Here is a 23,849-nt window from a genome sequence, read left to right as displayed (position 1 = left end):
AGAATAATTGGTGTTAATTCACACCCTTGTTGGCAGTCTTAGTGCAGAGGCCAAAGATTGAATTGGCATGAAAATTAAGCTACCCCATCAGCCACCAAAGTCTCTTCAGGTCATGGCTACACTGTATTAACTGACTAGAAGAGTAGTATTTGCACTACTGATGCTCAGCTGAACGGTCTGTGCAGAAGCCAGGGGAATCATGATACTGTCCTCTGTGGCTGGGATTAAGTGTAGAGGCTTCAGGAATGTGTCTAGTCTCTATTTATCTTCATATGGAATTATTAATCCATACAGCAGCTCAGAGATTTGAAGGAGCTTCGCACTCATTCAGGATGGATATTTCAGTCAGTCAGTCAGGCAGGCAGGCAGGCAGGCAGGCAGACAGTCAACCAGTCTTCACATTTTATTTAATTTCAGAGTTTATTTTATAATCTAGGATTGCTCCTAAAACCACTCACAGAATTATGTTATGAATTTATTTTAATTTTGTCTTAACTTTTATTTACTATTTATTCAGAAAGATTTATAAATATTCTGACAGTATTTATGGGTACGTATAATTAATTAGATTTTGGTAATTAGTTAATTATAGGCTATCTATAAAATACCTAAAAGGAAAGAGGGAACAGACTGTGCTCTGATCTGAAGTTTAATATTCTTTATTTACAGAGGATGCAAAATTCATTAAAAAAAAGTAAGAAGGAAATATTCCAAACAATGGAATGTTCATTATAGTAGCAAAGCAAATTAAAACAGCCAGCAAAAAAATTCCAAAGCTTTCCAGTGGTAGACACCTCTCAGAATAGGTTATTGGTCACAAGAACAGAAGTCGCTTACGATCTAAATCTCAGTTTTTATTTATCTTTTGTGCACATAAATTGCATAAACCAATAGTTATTTTCATCCCACGAGAGCCACAGCTATACAAATGCATTGCCAAACAAATTTCAAGCAAGATAAATGTCTTTATAAAACTTTTTTTCACAAAAACATCCATTGCCTCATTCTCACTGTTTAATAGCCAATCCCTATAGTCATTTCTATGTTGTAACAATCGATGCATGTCCCTTTTTAGTCAACGTGTCTAAAACTGATGAGGGTGTTTTATGTTGTAATATGACTGTCTGAATGGATGATTCATTAAGCAATTCTTTAATTTTGTACTGTTATTCCTTTACAGAATATGCCAGAATATGTTACAATTCTTTCAGATCATGAGTTAAGACTTCTAGATGTTTTAATAAAGCTAACAGAAATAAAGCTCAAGTGTTGATCTCTAGAAGAGACACAGCAGAAGCCTTTTTGCAAGTACACAGTTGGTTCATGTTTTCTAATAACTCTTTTTGCTAATTCCATTTCACTTCTAACCTTTGGTTAAAGATTCAACTTTGGTTTGGAAGTGTAAATCCAATATACAGTTGTTGGCCACTGGGGTATCCAATAATGCATAAAGATACATGAAGAATACACATATGATTTTTAATATTCTTATACTGATTAGTTAGATAATTAACATTCAGAACTTATGATATATGCTATATAATACTGTTACAGAAAGTAAAATATTGTCCTCAGATGAGAGAAAATTGAACCCCACCCCAAATATGAATGGGAGTTTTATGATCTCTTGAATAACAAAATGACCTCAGCCAGGGTCTTGTAAATTATTTTCCAGGGGAAAAAAGGAACAAGAGACTTGCATATCAATTCCTAGAATATTACGAGAAGGGACATCTTAAAATACCAGATGACAGTGAAGATGATTTACTATTCAAGTTCAATAAAGGAAATATTAAAAACAAACAAACAAACAAATAAGAAGCTAAAATGTGGGACAAATAGGCACACATGAAATAGGACAGGAAAACAGGTCACAAATGGGACAAAAAAGGAAGTGAAGATAATATTCAGCAATTTACCCAAAGCTATAAAAATAGGCTCTGAACTAAAATGAAAAAAATAAATAAGCTTTATTTGTTTTAGATAACAGAAGTACAGACTCAGAGCACTCCAATCTATTCCACAGATTTATAAGTAAAAATAATAGAAAATAGAAATAGAAAACAGAAATCATTATTGGAGCAGAAGGGACAACTTAGCCTAACAGTTTCACTTTCTGTAAGAATGTTTGCTCTCACCCAGTTTGTTATTTAGTCTAGATATTTTTGACATAGTCGTCTCATTGGAAGTTATATCATCCTTTGTATACATGATAGCAGATGGCAAGATCAACAAAGTAAGAGTTTGTCATTAAATGTGTTGTAATTCAATATCATTTTCAAGATGTGATTTTGATACATTGATAGCATGATATGGACATATGTCCTGCAGTTGACCATCTAGTTAGCTGCTGTAAAAAAAAAAATCACACAGACTGACTACAAATAACAGCATGAAAAAGTAGCAGCAATGGTACATTGCGATATCTACAAGAAACACCATTTGCCTGCAAATAAGAACTAGTCAGACCACAAAATAAACAATGTGATAGAAAATGAAGAAGTAATGTGCTCTGGGGCTTTAGAATTCAAACAGAGAAGCACCTACCACATAACACGCCAGATTTAATAATTTTAATGAGAAAGATTCAAAAAAATCTGGATAGTGGACATTGCAGTACCTGGAGACATCAGAAGAGAAGAGGAAAAAAAAAACTAATAAACAAAATTGCAAAATACAAAGACCTGAAAATAAAAGTAAAGTGCCCATAGAAAGAGAAAACAAAGATAGCATTAGGTGTAATGGTAATAGACTTCTTAAGTGTAAATTGAAAACATCTGGAACACCACTTGAATACCATCAGCATTGACAAAATTCACCATCAGTCAATTGCAAAAGAAAGCTTTACTTAGAAAAGCTTACATCCTGTGACAATACCTTTAATACCATCAAAAACAACATCTGCCTATCTCAGATCCTTGGGAAGGATAAAAGGATAAAAATGCCAAATCCAATCTAAACATCTGGCTGACTGTATGACAATCCATAATAATAATAATAATAATAATAATAATAATAATAATAATAATAATAATAATAATAATAATAATAATAATAATAATAATAATAATTTGTAAATGTCTGTTTCGGTGTAGAGCAAGCAGCATTTCAGAAATAAATGATATTGAATATTAAAATAAAAATAATTTTAAGAAAGCTTAATTTTACTAGATTATTTAAACATGTGTATCAGAGTAATAAAAAGACTACAGAAAGAATTACAGTGGGCTGTTTGTCTGCAATTTTCTCTTGATTCAATGGAACAACTGATCCTGTAGTCTGAACAGATATCCAAGTCAGCACCTGAATCTAAACAACTTCATTAGACCCTGATCTTTGCTCATCTTTGCTCAAATTGTATGAGAATTTGCAATACTGCCAGCTTTGTGGATTTTCCACCCTTTTTGTTACTGTTTCCTGTTCAAAAGTAAATGATATTCTTTCTGTTGCCAAGCAACTGGATAGGGAGTGATGTTAGGGAAGAAACTGCTGGAGACGAGGAATGTAGTTTAAATTAGAGAAGTTAAACTTCAGTTCCTCTAGCTTACAAAGTCTCCTACTCTCTCACATAGGCACTTATTACGTCTGATAATACTTTTTAAAATTATAATCTCAATGCCATATCAATCATCTCTTGATTCAAATGAACTTTAAAAAAACAATGAAGAGTCTTATATATATTAAAGGCTAAGCAATTTATTATGCATTACCATGAGATTTGTTTTCATAGCAGCAGACCAATAAAGTGATCCTTCTTGGAATTTATTATAATAATAGTTCAAAAAATATATGCCTTGCTGTAACTGTTTCACTGAAAGGAAAACAAAGGAAAATTCTGCTATCAGTACCTATAGGGTGCAAAGTGAACAAAGGAACTATAACAATTTAATTCTTAATCAGCAGAATTCATTTAATCTGTTTAGATATTTCATATAATTATTGTAGTCACATACTGCTTGTCAGGAAGCTGCAAGACAGCCATTAAAATGTTATTCTTCAAAATGTGAAGGGGAAAAATATCTTCTCTCTGATGTCAGAAATTTCTTTTGTCATACTATATTAGACTTCAAAGAGATTTATTATTCTGGTTTATTATGACAGAAAACCATAGCATGCAACTTGAAATATAGCCTTCATATGTATGCATACAGTATATATGCATATATATGCATATGCATACACACACACACACACACACACACACATACATATATATCTTTATAACTAGAAACTAGAAACACAGATCACCAAGACTAAAAAAATATATATTAAACTGAGTTTTTAGTCTTGATGATCCGTGTTTCTAGTTTCTAGTTTTAAAGATGAATATACCCGTGTATATATGTGTAAGTTTTTTCTGGTCAGACCGGTTTGATGCACCTTGGGTTTTTGAACTTGCTATACTGCAGTTCTATTATTATTTCTTTTGCCTTGCAGCTCCAACCTAGGAGGGTTAAGTAGAGTTAATTTGTGTATTCAAATTTCTTTTTTGCTGACAAAGAGTTAAATGGGAGACTAGGATAGCTATTTTGAGCTTTGCTCCCATCAGCTGGCCATACCATTTGTGGGATTCAAACCTAGGCAGCCTTCATACTAAGCAGTTATATTAACCTCTAGGCCACTGGCTCTCCACCCCTTTTTGTCAGCCAGACCAAGGGGATATATGTGTAATAGAACTGCAGTATAGCAAGTTCAAAAACCCAAGGCGCATCAAACCAGTCTGACCGGAAAAAACTTACACATATATCCCCTTGGTCTGGCAATGTCAATTTGTTTGGTATTTATGAAATTCTTATGTATAATGCAGTTAGAACTTTTCCTCTAATTTCTACAAGTTCTTCCAGTTAATTAGAGAGAGTAGTAAGGACAGAAAGTACAAGCCGATATGTAATGTACAGTATGTATGTATGTATGTATGTATGTATGTAACATATGACATACGACCGACAATCTTTGCTGGCCTGGCGAGTTTCTAGTTGTTTTGGAACTGTTGGTGAGACCGTTAAACGTTGTTGGCGCTATTTGAATTTGTTCTACCAGCAGCAAGATCTGACTGCTGGCCCAGTGATGGATTCTACTGCAAATCAGGGCTGTTTGCAGAGGAGGCAGAGGAGGAGAGGACCTGGAGCTTATGGAGTGAAGGAACTGGATGAGGCTGTCGGCAGGCCCAGAGGAAGAGAGAAAGGCTTTTGGAGGAGTTGGTGGCGGCGGCAGCAGCGTGCTCCAGGGGCGAAAAGAAGCAAGGCCTCTTTAAGGAAAGCGTGGAAGAGTCAGCATCAGAAAAAGGAAAGGCAGCGAGGTTGTCAGAATACAAGCTAACTTGAGGGCTAATCCACATGGAGCCCCATTTCCATCTGTCCTGTTTGCCATCGTTCACTCCCTAGAGACTAAAATGGACAATGTGAAATTTGAGTGGGCCCCGAACAAGGAGTATATATCAGAGGTGGTGCCCCTTTGAGAGCTGTATGCAACGAAATTTCATTTTGATGTATGCCGATTGGTGTACATTCAAAGTGACAAAGTTATAATCATCATGTATAAAATGTAATTTGGGGCAATAGAAAAATACAGATTCTGTGAACATTAATCCCTCAAGTAAGCTTAAAGACCAATAAAATGACTCAGCTAAGAATCCATTACACTGCTGAATTCCCAAATTGGACCACCTGTTTAAATTTAAAAATGGGTGTGGAACACAAGGGAACAGGAAATTCCCCAGAGATATAGACTATGAAGAACAGATGGCAGACACAGAGAGAGAGAAAGAGAGAGAAATCATCTTTACTGACATCAGATGGTCAATGGGAAGCCTTGGGTATTGGAGACAAACCCAGTGCTTTTACAGTGAGCTGAGGAAGAATCCTGAGAAGATAATGAAAACGCAGTCCTTCTGAAGTTATGGGGAAAATAATCTACTGTGATCTACAGCAGTGCTCCTTTAAGAGAAAAACAAAACTTTTACTCAATACAGATATTAATAGGTAATAGTTCGCCATTTGATATTGGATTTAGTGAAAACTCCAGATTATTAGGATGGAAAATCAGGTATTTTTAGTTGAGAGCAACAAGTTTCCAACCATCTTGTTTTTTTCTATTTACTTTCTATATTTTAACCAGTGCAGTGGTTAAAGGCATCAGATTATTGATTTATTTAAAATATTTACATAGCATGAGTTCTATGCTGCCCTTAGGTACAAAACCAGTTGAGTGATTTAGGCCAGTTACTCCCTCTCAGTCCTAGAAAGAAGGCAATGACAAACCACCCAAAAAGATTTTGCCAAGAAAACTGCAGGAACTTGTCCAGTCATTCACCAGGAGTCAAAAAATGACTTGAAGGCACAGGTAGGGAGAGGGAGGGCCTGGAATCCTTCTGTGGTCTTCTTAGAAAACACATAGTGGTATGAGCTGGACTTAAGATAGTCTATTAATCTTTTTTTTCTCTGAGAGTACTATTCATATACTTGTGGACAATAACATGATATTCAGATTAAAAGGAAATACTGGGAACAAATTTGGGGTTATTTTCCTGGAAGAGCCTAGGAATAAGGTGGTATTTCTCTTCTACAAAGTGATGAGGATAACTATGCTGAGATTTTGCTATCCTCTAGCTGCATCTTTTATTAAATTTGTTCATATTCAAGTTCTTTCCAGGTTTCCAGGGTGAAACCATGTTCATACCTATAAGTTACAGTGTTAATACATAATAAATACATTGCTATTACTACAAATTAGACATTAAATTAAATCTAAAATTAATTTTTCAGTTGGGAGGGAAGACTTTGAGGCAGTTAATAACAAATAACATGATCTGATTAGGAATGCATTTTCTAAAGGTTTGAATTTATGAAGGATCTTCATAGAAGAAGAAAAATGTTCTCAGGGCACTCCAGACCATCAGTCTTTCTCTCCCCATTCTTTCCCTTTTAATCCATCACAAACCCAGTTTGAAACTGACCCTTAGTTGCTTTAGCTTTTGTTGATGTGCAAAACCTAACAGCATACAAAGAATGCCCTGAGCCAATTAGTGTTCACCTTTCTCTTCAGTTGACCAATAGTAGAAACCAAAAAACATAATCCTATCAGTATCTTACTCTCTGATCTACATGACTTGCCATCACTTTTGGTAAATTCCCAGAGCAGTTTAGCTTCTTCATTTTTTTATTACTTTGTATATGTAAGGGAGGGACGCGGTGGCTCAGTGGGTTAGGACGCTGAGCTTGTCGATCAGAAGTTCGGCAGTTTGGCGGGTCGAATCCCGAGTGCCGCGTAACAGATTGAGCGCCTGTTACTTGTCCCAGCTTCTGCCAACCTAGCAGTTCGAAAGCACGTAAAAAGGCAAGTAGAAAAATAGGGACCGCTCCGGTGGGAAGGTAACAGCGTTCCGTGCGCCTTTGGCATCTAGTCATGCCGGCCACATGACCACGGAGACATCCTCGGACAAGCGCTGGCTCTTCGGCTTTGAAACGGAGATGAGCACCGGCCCCTAGAGTCGGAAATGACTAGCACGCATGTGCGGGGGAATCTTTACCTTTACCTTTATATGTAAGGGCCTGCCTCAGTTAAACCTCCCAAGAAAGCACTACTCTTGAAACTCGTATTGTCTCAACAGGAACTTTTATTGGAAGGCATTGATAGCAGGATAGTAAGACAGGATCTGAGGATTTCCCACATGAAACATTACATTTCAAACTCCATCCCAACTGTCCAACTGGCCAGTTTGGGGAAAGGACTAATAAGGCACCATTCTCAAGGCTGTCAGTTTTCTCCGTGGCTTCTTCCCATCTGACTGGAGATGACAGATAGCCAGAGGCCCATTCCTTTCACACCCCAAATAAGATTCTTGAAAGAGGATAGAACAAAGCAAAGGAAGTATATTGCAGAAGACCCATAGGTTATTCTCCCCTTTCCCAGCACAAATGTTCCCCCTCCCAATAGAATGGCAGAACCCGAAAATGAAAGCATAAGAAAGAAATACACTGAGGGTCTGACAGTATACTTTGTGGTCCCACCAGTTCTTACTTGCAGGAAAATGGGAACCAGATTTTGAAATGATAGGAAGTGATGATATAGAAGCATCCACTGTAAATAAGCATGAGTTTAGATAAGATTATTGATTTATATATCATGCAGATAAATCTTACAATATACATTAAAATACGCTATAGATATATACAGTTCATTCAGAAAGTATTCAGACACCATTCACTTTTGACAATATTGTTATGCTGCAGCCTGACTCTACAGTTGTTTAAATTCATTTCTTTTTCATTAGTACCCCATAATGACAAAGTGAAAACATATAAAAATGTCTGTAAATTTATTAAAAAGAAAAAAACTGAAATATCACATTGGCATAAGTATTCATATACTTGAACACTTGAAATTTAGCTCAGGTGCCTCCCATTCTCTTGATAGTTGCTGACATGTTTCAACATCTTGGAGTCGACTCATTGTAAATTAAATTGATTGGACATGATTTGGAAAGCACACACTTCTCTGTAGAAGGCCTCACAATGGACAATGCATACTGTAGGAACTGCCTGCAGACCTCAGAGACAGGATTATTGCAAAGCACATATCTGGGGAAGGCTACAATAAAATTTCTGCTGCACTGAAGGTTCCTAAGAGCACAGTGGCATCCATAATTGTCAAATGGAAGAAATTTGGCACAACCAGGACCCTTCCAAGAGCTGGTCACCTGGTCAAACTGAGCAATCAGGGTAGAAGAGCTCTTAGTAAGAGAGGTAACCAAGCACCTGACAATCACTCGGAGCTCCAGGAATCCTGTGTGGAGATAGGGCAAAGTTCCAGGAGAACAACCACCACTTCAGCCCTCCACCATTCTGGGCTTTATGGCAGAGTGGCTAGACGGAAGCCTCTCCTAAGTGCAAAACACATGAAAGCCCACTTGGAGTTTGTAAAAAAGCACTTGAAGGACTCTCAGACTGTGAGGAACAAGATTCTCTTGTCTGATGAAACCAAGATAAAACTATTTGGCCTCAATTCTAAATGTTAAGTTTGGAGGACACCAGGCACTGCTCATCACTTGCCCAATACCATCTCAAGAGTGAAGCATGATGGTGGCAGCATCATGCTGTGGGGGTGTTTTTCAGCAACAGGGTTTTAGAGAAAGCTGGTCAGGGTTGAGGGAAAGCTGAATGGAGCAAAGTATAGGGATATCCTCAATGAAAACCTGTTCCACAGCACTCAGGACCTTAGACTGGGCCAAAGGTTCATTTTCCAACATGACCACAGTGCTAAGCACACAGCCAAGACAACACAGGAGTGGCTTAAGGACAACTCTGTGAATGTCCTAGAGTGGCCCAGCCAGAGCCCTGGCTTGAACCCTATTGAACATCTCTGGCGGGACATGAAAATGGCTGTCCACTGACAGCTGCCATCCAACCTGAATGAACTTGAGAGGATTTGCAAGGAAGAATGGCAGAAAATCCCCCAGTCCAGGTATGCAAAGCTTGTCACATCATACCCCAAAAGACTTGAAGTTGTAATTGCTGCCAAAGATGCTTCAACCAAGTACTGAGTGAAGGGTCTGAATACTTGTGCCAATGTGATATTTTAGCTTTTTCTTTTTAATAAATTTACAGACATTTCTAAAATACTATTTTCACTTTGTCATTATGAGGTACTGAGTGTAGATTAATAAGAAAAAAATGAATCTCAGCAACTGTAGAATCAGGCTGTAGCATAACAAAATTGACAAAAGTGAAGGGGGACTGAATACTTTTTGAATGCATTGTATATTTATATGTTGTATAGAATTTAATTAATAGTTACTTTTTGTTAAAGACCAGTCCAGTATATTTAGTACAATATATATGAGTATATTAAATGAAAAATCAGAACGTTTTCCTAGATGTACTTAAGAGAAAATTATTATTCCAGAATGGAATATTCACTGGGATTTGCAAGAAAGATTCCATGAATATAAGCTTAATTTTATGCTCACAGTTCATTCTTGCAAAAGTCATTTGTGCTGTACATTTTTCACTTGTGCTCTGAAGATATTCTTCCTTAGAGAAAAAAAAAATGTATTACATTGGAATCTGGATTTTCTGTCCAACAAGTTTTAATTCCCCAATGCTAGCCAAGCACATCACACAGGTGGACACAAATGTTTCAGGATCATCAAACACTGCTAATTTTTTGTAATAAAATATAATTAATGAATCACCTGTGCTAAAACCTTTTTGTGCTGATCAACCATAAAGATTTATTAAAGTTAAACATTCCTCATTGTTTAGCTTTCAACAAAACCACTTAGTGCTTGAAGGTGATTCTGCCCCTGAGCTATTGGACTTTGATTTCAGTACATGCATCACTACTTTTTTCTCTCTGCATTAATTACAGTCTCCTTTTGCATGTGTTTTGCTTTTGTCTTTCCTTCAGTGAAGAAATAGGAAATATATAACACTTGAGTCAACCTCTGAGATTATGCCATGGTGACCATTTGCCCATATGTCATGGTGAACAAGCAACAGTCAGATGCTTCATTGCCTTAATATCTTTCAGCTGAAGCAATATCTTTTGTCCCTATGTCTATCAGTGATGTAAAAAAACTGTTTTTTTTGTTAGAGTTGTCTACAGACACAACTTTTTTCTAACATGCAGAATTGTTCCAACAGACTGCCAATATTGTGTTAAAATATTAAGATGTTCCATGGTTTGTTTGTTTTTTAGCTTTTAAGCTTCTTTTAGCTTACAAAGAAAATGTGTCTGATGATACCAATAAATAAAATGTCAGGCACCTACCCCTTTCTTTGGGCCTGTCTATCAGTCCATTAGCTTTTAAAATATTTGAAACAGAAGGGGTTTTTTTTGTCTGTAATAGTCATTACATTTATATTTTCTCTCAGAAAAAGTGAAAAGGACCTGTTCATCAGAAACAGCAGTGGAGGAAGAATTTTTCCCCCTGCTTTTTCAGAGGTGATGATTAACTACACTATGGCTTTGAATTCTGAGATGTAAGGAACTCTAGGATGACAACACATTTAGAGAGGATCACGGGTGTCAAACTCACCGCATCACCTGACATGTCGTGACTGTTTTTGCATTGCCAGAGCTGGAGTGGGTGCGGCCTCCACATGGTGCAACCGGCCCACAGGCCAGCAGTTTGACAACCCTGATCTAAAATCAGGGAAGGTAAACTAACTACAATCAAGGCATGGAAAGGGAAAAAGAAGGGAGGCAAGAGAGCTGATTCAACTTGATTTGGAGTATCTTTAGTAGTATCTAAGTAGGAGCCTTTAACTTATTTGGGAGCAATGGGGATGGTGGCAGGGTGTTTGTTGTTTTTTGATTAGGTGAAGGATGGTGTGCATGGCTTTTTTCCTCAGTGGTAGTAGCAGAAAATGCAGTGGCTGATGTTATGGAATAACAACACTATACACAATGAGTAGAAGAGGTGAATAAATAAAGATAAATTTGTATTGAGCAACAATTGTTGGATCTGATTATTGCTGAATAAAGGAGCAGATATCTGCATTGGGATTGCTACTGTACTTATAAGCATATATGGGTGATGGGTTCATTTCTCGTTAGTTTTTGTTATTAATACAAATTGTTTTCACACATACAAAGTGTGTGTATGTTTGTGTGTGTGTATGCACACGCATGCATGCTGGCTGACGGGTCAATTCCTGATCCTCAAATAACCTGATGTATGTATGTACTAATGCATTACCTCATTTGTGACTTATCTATTTATAGATAATGGAGAAGTGCCTCTTATTTGTCACTGAGAATGGGCATTAAAAAGTATGCCTGGAAGACTGACATTTCATTTGGTTGGCTGGTTTAACAAACTCCTTTGGAGTCTGCAAAAGGACATGCTTAATACCAATCAATGAGATATCAAAAAGCAACCCTTTTCCTTTTCGATTCTTTCTGTTAAGCACACAGGTGGTGGGAAAGAACCCAGGAGACTCAGCAGTCAACTTTTTGTGACTTCATCTTTATAGTAAAACATACCAAACCAAACAGAAAATGTAAAATTATTATATTTCCATAGGGGAAAGTAATTGGAATAAAACAGCCTCTCCCAAAATCATTTTATTGTATTTTGGGGTGTTCTAGTTGAGGGTATATAATCTTACCTTCAAATTAGTCACAATGTTCTTTGCTATGGGAATTCTGAATAAGATTTTGTCAATTTCTCCTCTTCAGTGAAGTTTTTCATTTTAAAAAACTAACTTTTGCTGCTTGCTCATCAAATAAATGAATCAAATAAATATTGGTCCATTTTTTTCTATCTTAAAGTTGGACATTTTGAGGGAAATTTCCCCTCTTTCTCAGTATCTGCAATAATGGCAATAAGAGGAAAAAGAGTTGGATGGATTAAGCCAAAGCAATTTCTATGTCTTTTGCAAAGGAATTAAATGGTGCATAATTATAATTCTTGCACAGTGCCTGCATAATGATTATAAAAAAGTCTCTTTCATTTGTCCATCATCATTCAGTTTTCTTTTTTCCAGATTTTTTAAAAAAACTATTCTAAACTTTTCTAGGTACAAATATTTTGTTTATTTTATTTATTTATTTTTATTAGATTTGTATACCACCCTTCTCCCGAAGGACTCGGGGCGGTGTACAGGGCAATTAAAACACAATATACAATATACAATATACAAAGTTAAAATAAATTATATTAAATAGCCCTAACAGGAAAACACATTCTAACAATTTAAAATTTTAAAATCCCAATCCCTCAGTCCAGGCCAGCAAGCTCAAGTTTTCAGGTCGCGGCGAAAGGAGCGAAGGTCGGGAGCCATCCTGAGCTCAACAGGGAGCTGGTTCCAGAGGGCAGGCGCACCCACAGAGAATGCTTTCCCCCTGGAGGCCGCCAGTCGGCATTCCCTGGCCAACGGCACCCTGAGGAGGCCCTCTCTGTGGGAGCGCACAGGACGATGGGAGGTTGACACCGGCAGAAGGTGCTCCCATAAATAATCCAGACCCATGCCATTTAGGGCTTTATAGGTCATCACCAGCACCTTGAATCTCACCCAGAAGACAACTGGAAGCCAATGCAGCTCGCGGAGCAGAGGTGTTACATGGGAGTATCAGAAGACCCCCATCACAACTCGCGTGGCCGCATTCTACACCAGTTGGAGTCTCCGAGTGGTCTTCAAGGGCAGCCCCATGTAGAGAGCATTGCAGTAGTCTATCCGAGAGGTCACGAGCGCATGAGTGACTGTACTGTATGTAAGCACAACCAATCCTTTTCTCTGCCCTATTAAATGTCCATTAATATGGAATGTCAATATATTGTAATGATTGAAATGTTGGACTCAGACATTTCTGATCTGAATGTACCATGTCGGACAAAATGTCAGACAAAATCGCTCGGATTCGGACCGGTTTGGACTCCGACTGGGCAGAGTCTGACGATCAGGACATGGGTGGTCTTGTCGATGTTATCTGAGAGGAGTTCGATCCTGTGACTCCAGAGGAAGTGGACAGGATTATGGGGAAGCTGAGCTCCACCACGTGTTTATTGGACCTGTGCCCTTCCTGGCTGGTTTATGCAGCTCGGGAAGTGACACGAGGCTGGCTCCAGGCGTTGATATCTGCATCTTTGAGTGAGGGTAGTTTCCCCACCGCCTTGAAGGAGGCAGTTGTGAGACCTCTCCTCAAGAAGCCTGCCTTGGACCCAGCTGTATTAAACAACTTTCATCCGGTCTCCAACCTTCGCTTCCTTGCGAAGGTTGTTGAGAGCGTGGTGGCGCATCATCTCCCTTTGGTCCTGGATGAAGCTGATTATCTAGACCCATACCAATCGGGTTTCAGGCCTGGGTACAGCACGGAGACAGCATTGGTCACTCTGGTGAATGATCTCTGGAGGGCTCGGGACAGGGGATGTTCCTCTGTCCTAGTCCTATTAGACCTCTCAGCGGCTTTTGATACCATCGACCATGGTATCTTGCTGCGGCGTCTCAGGGGATTGGGAGTGGGAGGCACAGTTCTTCAGTGGTTCTCCTTCTACCTCCTGGGACGTTCGCAGTCAGTGTTGGCAGGGGGACAGAGGTCGACCTTGAGGCGTCTCGTTTGCAGAGTACCTCAGGGGTCAGTCCTCTCGCCTCTCCTGTTCAACATCTACATGAAGCCTCTGGGTGAGATCATTCGTGGTTTTGAAGTTGGGTATCATCAGTATGCTGATGATACCCAGCTTTTTATTTCGACCCCAAACCACCCCAGTGATGCTCTCGACGTGATGTCCCGTTGCCTGGAGGCGGTTTGGGTCTGGATGGGGAGGAACAGGCTTCGGCTCAACCCTGACAAGACTGAGTGGCTGTACGTGCCAGCATCTCGGGAAACTCAGATTATTCCATCTCTTACTATGGGGGGTGAGTTATTACCCCCCGTAGATAGGGCCCGCAACTTGGGAGTCCTAGACTCACAGCTTTCTTTAGAAGATCATTAGTAACTGTGACTAGGGGGGCCTTCGCCCAGGTTCACCTGGTGCACCAGTTGCGGCCCGATCTAGACCGGGATGCCTTGAATACAGTCACTCATGTGCTCGTGACCTCTCGGTTAGACTACTGCAACGCTCTCTACATGGGGCTGCCCTTTGATGACCACTGAGAGGCTCCAACTGGTGCAGAATGCAGCCACAAGAGTCGTGTTGGGGGTCTCCCGATACTCCCATACACCTCTGCTCCGTGAGCTGCATTGGCTTCCAGTTGTCTTCCGGGTGAGATTCAAGGTGCTGGTAATGACCTTTAAAGCCCTACATGGCATGGGTCCGGAGTACCTTAGGGAGCACCTGCTGCCGGCATCAACTTCCCTCCGCCCAGTGTGCTCCCACAGAGAGGGCCTTCTCAGGGTGCCACCGGTCAGAGTGCCGACTGATGGCCCCCAGGGGGAGGGCATTCTCTGTGGGTGCGCCAGATCTGTGGAACCGTCTACTGGTTGAGCTCTGGATGGCCCCCGACCTTCGCTCCTTCCGACGTGATCTAAAGACCTATTTGTTTTAACAAGCCGGCCTGGTCTGATGGGCTTTGGGATTTTATCATGTTTTTATGTAATTTATCTGTTTTATTGGGCATTATGGTTTAATCTCTTCTTAATTTTTGTACTTTTGTATTTTAGTATTTATTGCCCTGTTCACCGCCCTGAGTCCTTCGGGAGAAGGGCGGTATACAAATTAAATTAAATAAATAAATAAATAAAATAAATATGGCTTTGCTGTCTGGGTCATTCATTTGCTTTCAGCCCAATTTACCTCACAAGGTTCTTATTGGAGGAAACAAATGAGAGAAGGTGTTTCATGTATGTCACATATATACTATTGCAGGAATGGCAAAATATAGCTAATAGTAATCATAATGTTAGTAAAAAAGTGAAAACAATAGAGGAAATTAAGAATGTGAAGAAGAAGGGAGACAGTACAGAGGCTGTGATGTTAGTTTACATTAAATCAGACTTTCCCAAACTGTGAGGTCCGCCTCCTACTTCTTTATTTTGTCCAAAGCAACAGGCTGTAGAGAGGATGTAACTAATTGTTATGAGACATCTGAACATATCATTTGCAGAAGCATTTTGAAGTTAAATGTTGAAGTGCTTCTGCCTCTAACTGTTTAATAGCTTGGGGTTCAACTTTGTTCTTAGTTCTGCTTTAACTCCATTTTTATTTATACTACAATATATATTTTTATTGTAAATTGACTAGAATCATTTAAGAGTGCCGGGTAGTTTAGAACTGTGATAAATAAATCAGTTGATAGGACAGTATATAGGAAAGCCAAGTTCAAGTATTCACTGAATTATGAAATGTACTGGATGACTTTGAAATTACTTGCTGCATTTCAGTCCACCCAGTCACGTGATTTGCTTCTGACAGTAAAATGACAAGAAGTGCCTTTGTCTACTACCTTGAGATGTTAAAGGGAAAGGGAGAGTCAAAGGTAACAAATGAACAAATTATACAAATAAACAACATATCTAGGGATCCATAGCAGTTTGAAGCTTCCAAAGCCTTCCAAAATACTGCTTGCTGTTCTCTGGAGCCAGCAAACTTTGAATATTCTTCCTTAACCACTTGACAGTGTTAAGAACTTTGCCCTTAGCATAAATAAATAAATAATCCCAGTTGCTATTCTGATAAAGAAAATTGAACTCATGAAGAGCTGTCTAGAACCCAAATTAAATCTGTCTAGTGAATGAGGTATTCACTGCCTTGCATCCCCTTTTGCTTTCTAAATCTATACTGTGGACAACAAATCTCAGGTTTTATAAGCTGCAGTACAAATTGTTATGGGTAACTGGTCCCCCAAACCATCCATCTTAATTCTTTCTGCCACCACAAAAAACTAGAAACTCTTTCTTTTTCAAAAAGGGAGAACAGCATTCTTTAAGCACATCTGCATTGCAGGAGGAAAGAAAGAAAGAAAGAAAGAAAGAAAGAAAGAAAGAAAGAAAGAAAGAAAGAAAGAAAGAAAGAAAGAAAGAAAGAAAGAAAGAAAGAAAGATCTACTTAAAAATATCTGACAACTGTGAAAGACTGCATTGTTTATGTTATATCTTGGTATCTCAGATAGGAAAAATCTCCTTTTTAAACAAGAAAATTGTTTGCTCTGACCTAAAACAATAAAGATAAGCAAACAGCTTGAAGATATTTTTATTATTATTATTACATATGTGATCATTTGCATTTAATTTAATAGGATTCACTAAATTACACTCTTTCAACTGGGGAAGAGGGCAAAAATGAATGCAAATATGAAAAGTCTCAAGTTGTAGTATGTTGGTCTATATGCATCCGTATAGAGGCCACACATATATTTTGTACTAAAGCTTTATTTATATTATAAATCCATTTTTTCCAGAAACCAAACTAATAGAAAGAAAAAAAAATAACCTTGACAATTCACAGAATCTTGTACAAGTGCTGTTTCATCTGGAGTACCAGATGAATGTATGAATGAATCCAGCAATGTTTTTGGTGGAAGGTACAATGGCCCATCCATGGGGCAATGAATTTTTTCTTTATCAATTTTCTGCCCAACCATAGAGTCCAGGTGATCTCTTTGGTCAGAGCCACCATTTTGATCTCTCAACCTTCCTAGAATTCAACATTGATAGTTATACATATCATATTCAGCAGTTGATGAATGTAATGGTTTTATAATTTTGCTGCAATAAAGCTACTCACTGAAGCCTTCTAGGGGGTAGGAATATATTCTATAACATTTTGTCTTGTTAAGAGAAGGACAATGCTATAATATTTTCATTGTTATGTGAACCACCAGAAAAACAATTGACCTATGGCTGAACTTGCATCTAACAATTCCATTTTCTACTCACCTATTGCATTTCAGGTATCTTATTGCTACCACCTATGTCCATTACTACAGTCTACTCCCACTTTCCCCATTCCTAAGATATCCCAATTTCTACAGTAACTTCATGCAACACATTGATTCTGCTGGAGCAGCTGGTTCTTTCTCCAGAAGTCCTACTGATCAGCAGCAGCAGCAGAAGGAAAGCAAATGCCCATTGCTGTGAGAGGTTGTGGATGGCTCTCTACCAAGTTTTGACTTCCCACAGTAGCCATCAAAACAAGGCAGATTTATTTCTTCTTTCTGTATGAGCTTGGATCAACCCAGACACATTTCACTTCAAGCTCCCAATAATTTTGAAAATACACACATTTTTCTGTCCTTTGTTTTTGGCCCTCAAATGCCACCTATGCCCCTTTTATGTTCCTAAGTCCTAGCTTCTCAGCTGGAGAAAGAGAGAATTCAAGGTGGAATATGTTTTGGAGAGAAAGCAACAAATTGTTGTCTCTGATTTAATAGAAGGAATATCCAGGAATGCACAAACAAACATTTGACAATGACTGAAAATGTCAATGTATTCCCACTTCTTCACTTGTTCCACTTGAAAGACCCATACAATGCTAAGCCTTTTACTTGTTCTCCAGTCTTCCAAGCCACTTACAGAGCCTTCAGTCTCTGAAGGATAAGGTGCCTGTTTATCCTCCGAAGGATTAGGTGTGTTCACCTAGTCAGAACTAAACATTCTAATACTAGATCAGGTCATTTCTAAAATAAGGATCAAATAAAAATCACACCTCCACCTCAAAGATATTTACTTGAGGGAACAAAAAAAGATGTGCAGAAAACTTATAGGGTAAATGTGTTACAAGTAGGCATATTAGATGCAAAGCAGTTCTTGGAATACTTTTACGATGGCTTCATAGTTTTGCCACAATGAATATATACCCTGCATAAGAGGGAGATAACAGATATTTAAAAATTCTTGCCTCATATGAATGTTAATTTTCATCAGGTCTATGACCTTAATGTGATATTACAACAACTAGATTCCTATCCTCTTGCATATGGACCAGGGTAATCCAGTATGGAATATACTGACATGAGGACAAGAAAAAATGTGTCAACCATAGATTTAGGGTTGTAGCAGGACTTAAACATCTAACCTTTGACCAAGGCCTGAGTAAATTAGCACCAGTAATTGATTTGGAAGGAACAATTACAAAGTCCATTTCAATTATTTTTTCCTTTAATATCTCTGTTAAGGCATTATTTTCTGCGGAATTCTAATGCAAATTAAGAGGAATTATTCAGTAAGCCTCTGTTAGCTTTATTCCATTGTAAAAGGAAAAAAACAGCAACAACATAAATCTCAGAGATGACCAAAAAAAAAAGAGGTGAAAGTACTGGTACTGCCTGAGGGACGCAATGGCTCAGTGGGTTAGGACGCTGAGCTTGTCGACCAGATGGTCGGCAGTTTGGTGGGTCGAATCCCGAGTGCCGCGTAACAGAGTGAGTGCCTGTTACTCGTCCCAGCTTCTGCCAACCTAGCAGTTCGAAAGCACGTGAAAAATGCAAGTAGAAAAATAGGAACCACTATGGTGGGAAAGTAACAGTGTTCTGTGCACCTTTGGCATCTAGTCATGCCGGCCACATGACCACGGAGACGTCCTCGGACAAGCGCTGTCTCTTCGGCTTTGAAACAGAGATGAGCACCAGCCCCTAGAGTCGGAAACGACTAGCATGCATGTGTGGGGGAACTTTTACCTTACTGGTAATGCCTGCCTCCATGGAGATATCAATATTGTTAATGTCAACTATTTATTTGTTTGTTTGTTTAACATGCCACTAATCTCACTCTGCAAAGCAAATACTGTTATTTTCTTCTGGTGCTCAAGTACTGAAGCAAAAGTTTTATTGCTCCTGATTCATGTCATCTATTGGGTCTGTGCCATCTCATATCCAATTATTTAAATAAAGTATATTTTCCTATTATACATTTAGAAATTCTGCTGGCTGACCAGTTGCTTTCTCTCTTGCCTTTTGTAAATATTTATTGGATTTCTTTCAATATCCAGCCTCTTGGTTTTGAACTCTGAAATGATCAATGTAGTTTTTGATGCATAATTGATTGTTGCTGTGAGAGATGTGGTCAAGAAATCTTGGATACATTGCAGAACTGTCACCAAATTGTTGAGATTTATAAGAGCAAAATTCCTGATTCATTATTAGTGGATTTCATGTAAAATCAAAGAGATCTTCAGAAAAGATGCATTATTAAAGAACTCAATTGCTACGAGCATTTTCAGTTCTCAATACTTTCTATAGTAATTTTATTAGACATTAAAATAAAAAAGATAAAAACTAATACAAACTAATAAAAAGAAATGGAAAAAGTAGAAAGTACAGAAAATAAAAAATACAAAAAGAAAAATAAGAATATAGTAAAGAAAAAGGAAAGGAACATATAATAAATGACTTTCTCCTTTATCACAAGTATAAATATTTTTAGTAATTTACCATCTTCCCTTAAAATATAACAAATGAATCTTTTTTTTCCATATTTCAACTATTATTAATATTATAAACAAATCCATAGAAACTTATCATTCAGCCCTAGTTACCAAAAGTCTATTAAGTGTTACCACGGATAACAACATATCTATTGTAACCTTGATCAAATAAACCAACTTTATACTCCTTCTTTTTTCTTCTTCTAATAATCTAAATCTAACCCTTCAAATAATGTCCTAGAACTTGATTTTTTTTATTATTATTTTTTCCTTTGTCCCTTCTCACAAAATTCTTTAAGACTTTAACAAATCTCTTCAATATAAGAAATTGCTCGGGTTTCTTTCTCTCCTTACATCTCTTTTATCTCTCTCTCTCTTTCATCACACACAAATCCCTTTTAATTATTAACACATCAGCCAATGTTATTTGGATATTCAATGCAGTATTATTTAATATATCATTTTTGTAGCCTGTCATTTCTAACTTGCTGGTCTGTGACCAAATAAAGATTTGATTGATAGTCTGTCAATTCCAAATCAACTTTCTAAATCAGGTCAGTCTCAATCTTATTTGATAAAACTTGTTCCTCTTTCATAACATTTTTAAACGATGTCTATGTATAATTGGCAGCCACTCTGAAAATTAACTTCTGAGCTCACTGTTCATATATATTGCTCAATATCTACAGTATTAAGTATTTTGTTCCATTCTGTATTAATAAGTCAAATTTAAGTGTTCTTCAATAATTGCAATGTTTAGTTCCTTTTGGTTCCCTCTAGGGCAGACATGTCAAACTTGCAACGTCACGTGACATTGCGTAACGTATTGGGACGGTTTTGCCATTGCCGTCAATGGGGTGGTTGCAGCTTCTGCATGATGCATCTGGCCCACAGGCTGGCAGTTTGACACCCCTGTTTTAGGGGAAAGTCCAAACTTCAAAGTCCCATTCTAACATAAACAAACAAACAAACAAATAAATAAATAAATAGACATTTAAAATTACAAGATGTTCCTACAGGAAATATTCTTATAATTTCAAAAATTTATTTAAAATCTGGGCGCTTAGTTAATTTGTAACATTCCTAAATCACTGTTCTAATAACTCATTTACAATTTATTAAAAGAAATGTTAATCAAAAGGTTTCTAATAGTTGAAACAGTTAACAGTTAAAGCAGCTGATAAGGAATTTCCAAAAGTGATAGAAAAGGTAGTATACAAACCCAGTGTCCTTTTAAAGGTGCCAACCATAGTTTGAGCAAGATGGTTATTCCCTCATTTGCAAGACTTCTAAATCCACCAGAAATTACTGCCCTGTAGTGTCCTTACAAGAAGCAACTATCTGGAGGTCATGAACAAGTCCTCTTCTTGTTCTGAGAAGAATTCCAAATAGCTGATCAACTTGTTGGCTTTTCATTCCACCATGATCATCACCTTTGCTCTAATTGGAGCCATCTTCAGTTCACCATTTCTTCCTTTGAAGTTTGAATGTTCTGTACCTTTTTATGGAACTGTTGATAACAATTTATTGGAATGAGAATGAGATGGAGAGAGAGAGAGAGAGGGAGAGGGAGACACACACACACACAGAATAAGCATTAAGTAGCCAACTGCATCCTAATTTTAGATCATCAAGTAAATCTCTTGTACATAAAATCCTATATTTACAATCTTTTTGAATTATACATTTTTATTTAAGAGGATAAACTCTGAATAAAACTCAAAATAGATTTTGAAATATGATGCAAATCCACAGGATAGTATAGTGAATATGTAAAGCTCAAGATATGAAGATGATTGCATTGTATTGGCCCTTAGTAAAAAAGTAAACACTGCCACAAGAGTGGCGATTCACAGTCCCCAGGTTGATTTTGGTCTCCTAAAGTTATGGGTGTTCCTCCAGATGATCCCCTTCATAAAATATAGCTCAAAAGCTAGATTATCTCCTGTTTGAAAGAAGATGCTCATAAAGATTAATTTTTAATCCAGTGTAGCTTATTTTTCTGATGTTGAGGAAATAATTTTTTATTTTGCTTTTTGCCTTATTATTTCTTGTGGAGCTGTCAAAAATCATGGGGAGCTGATTCTAAACAATAGTCTAAAGAAGTTAAAAAATTATAGTGCCACAATCATTTATTGAACAATTCTAAAGGATGTGATCACTGTTTCATCAGAGTCTTTATTTTTACTGAATCTCCTGACTCTCTCTTGGAGGCCCATTGCAGTTTGTTATGGGTTTTTTTTTCTGAGATGGCCTTTAATTCTGGTATGGGAGAGCTACTTGTTCTGATCATCACTACTCTTAATATAAGTTTGGCACCTCACGAATCCACCCTCTATGCACGAGCTTTTAACAGTGGTATTTTACAATGTTGTTTATGTATATTGTACTACCTTATTGATTAACTGCTGCTGTGTGCTATTTTTCCTGTTCATACTGTTGCACAGGAGATTGTTACTTCTTGCTGTGTACTTTAGGCTCCTGTGAAAATGAAAAACAAAAACAAAACAAAATAAAAAACAGATAATAAATACTGGAAATAAATACTTTCATGGTGCAAAACCAGCCAGAACTCCAAAGCTGAAATATCAAAGCTTCCTGCCTTCATTTGACTCTTCAGTTATTTCTTCCCTGCCACTTACGATGGCCTTGATTTAAAAATAAAAGAGAAAACAAAGCAAATGCAAATCTAGATCCTCTTAATTCCTAAACCATGCTGTGTCAAATGCATTCTGAAAGCACCTTCTAATTAGGAGGCTCACAGAGCCCTAAAACCTGGCTAAGATGCAGAGATCTTCAGAGTAAGGACTATTGGACTGGAAGGCTCTTTGTCTGGATACTGACACAGCTGATTCACCCAGCGGATCTATCCTACCCAAATAATACAGAACAGTCAACAAGTTCCGAAGAGGAGGCATCACTTTCAGGTAGGTTTCACACTGGGTCATTCCAGCCGTCCCAACTGATTTTGCACGCAAATCCTGCATTGTGCACCTGCCAGGGACTGTCACTCAATAACCCCTTCAGAAAGAAAGAAAGAGGTCCAAATCAGAAAGGAATACAGCTAGCAAGGGACATGTATTAGAATGGTTTTCTCTCTCTGGAATTGTTCATCAGTACTTGAACAGTTTCTCAGATGGTATCAAGAGATACCTACTTTCCACTTAACAGGGGAAAAAAATACTTTTAGCACCAGGTTTCATAAGCATTTTTTCTTTCCCTCTCTCTCCCCAAATGTATTTTGTTTTACTTAAAAGTATTTTGCAATCAGGTAGATGATTTTTTTCAAAAGCCACCCCACGTCCAACTGCATGTAACTGCTGAATAGTCTGAGTTCATATTTTTTTTTTTAAAAAAAGGTGTTTGTTTGCTGCGGGGGGCATTGCTAAAGAGAAACTTTGAGACAGGAGGGCAAAAGATAAAACAGCTTTGCAAATGAGATGCTGAGAACATTGCCAGCACACTGACCATGCTTGTGTGATGTTTTACTCTGGGACCTCTTCACAGGATTCTGATGTCTCACAATATGACATCTTGGTAATACACTGAATATGCATTATTTAAAGAGCCTATACTACCTCTGCTATGCCTTTGCTCATGTTGGGCTCGGCAGGTATCCACCAAAGCTTTACGAAGCTTGAGGGTTTTGCCACGTGCATTGCAAGTTCAAATCTGTTTAAAGAATAAGATCGTAGCATAGCAACTCCAGAGTTCTTTGGCATCACACAAGGCGAGAAAACTTTAAATCTACTTTCACTGATTTCTAGTTTGGAAGAACATTAAAGGCCAGCCAGTCTGCCACTGTTTTTAACAACTTGGCATACCAGCAAGAAGTACAATCAATACTTAGTTATTGAGTAATTATGGGATATGCCCAGAAATATAAACATTGGGGTATTTCAGTAAGAGCTAATAAGTAATAATGGTGCTTGATGAAAAAGGAGATAATCAGAAAACAAAACAATCATAATGTAGCTGACTGGCAACAAAATGTTTGTGGCCAGGAATCAAAAACCACTCTAATCAAATGCAATTATCAAAATAG

The sequence above is a fragment of the Vipera ursinii genome (genome assembly GCF_947247035.1).
Source record: "Vipera ursinii genome assembly, chromosome: 1".
NCBI lineage: Eukaryota > Metazoa > Chordata > Lepidosauria > Squamata > Viperidae > Vipera > Vipera ursinii.
Note: the sequence above shows the minus strand (reverse complement) of the source record.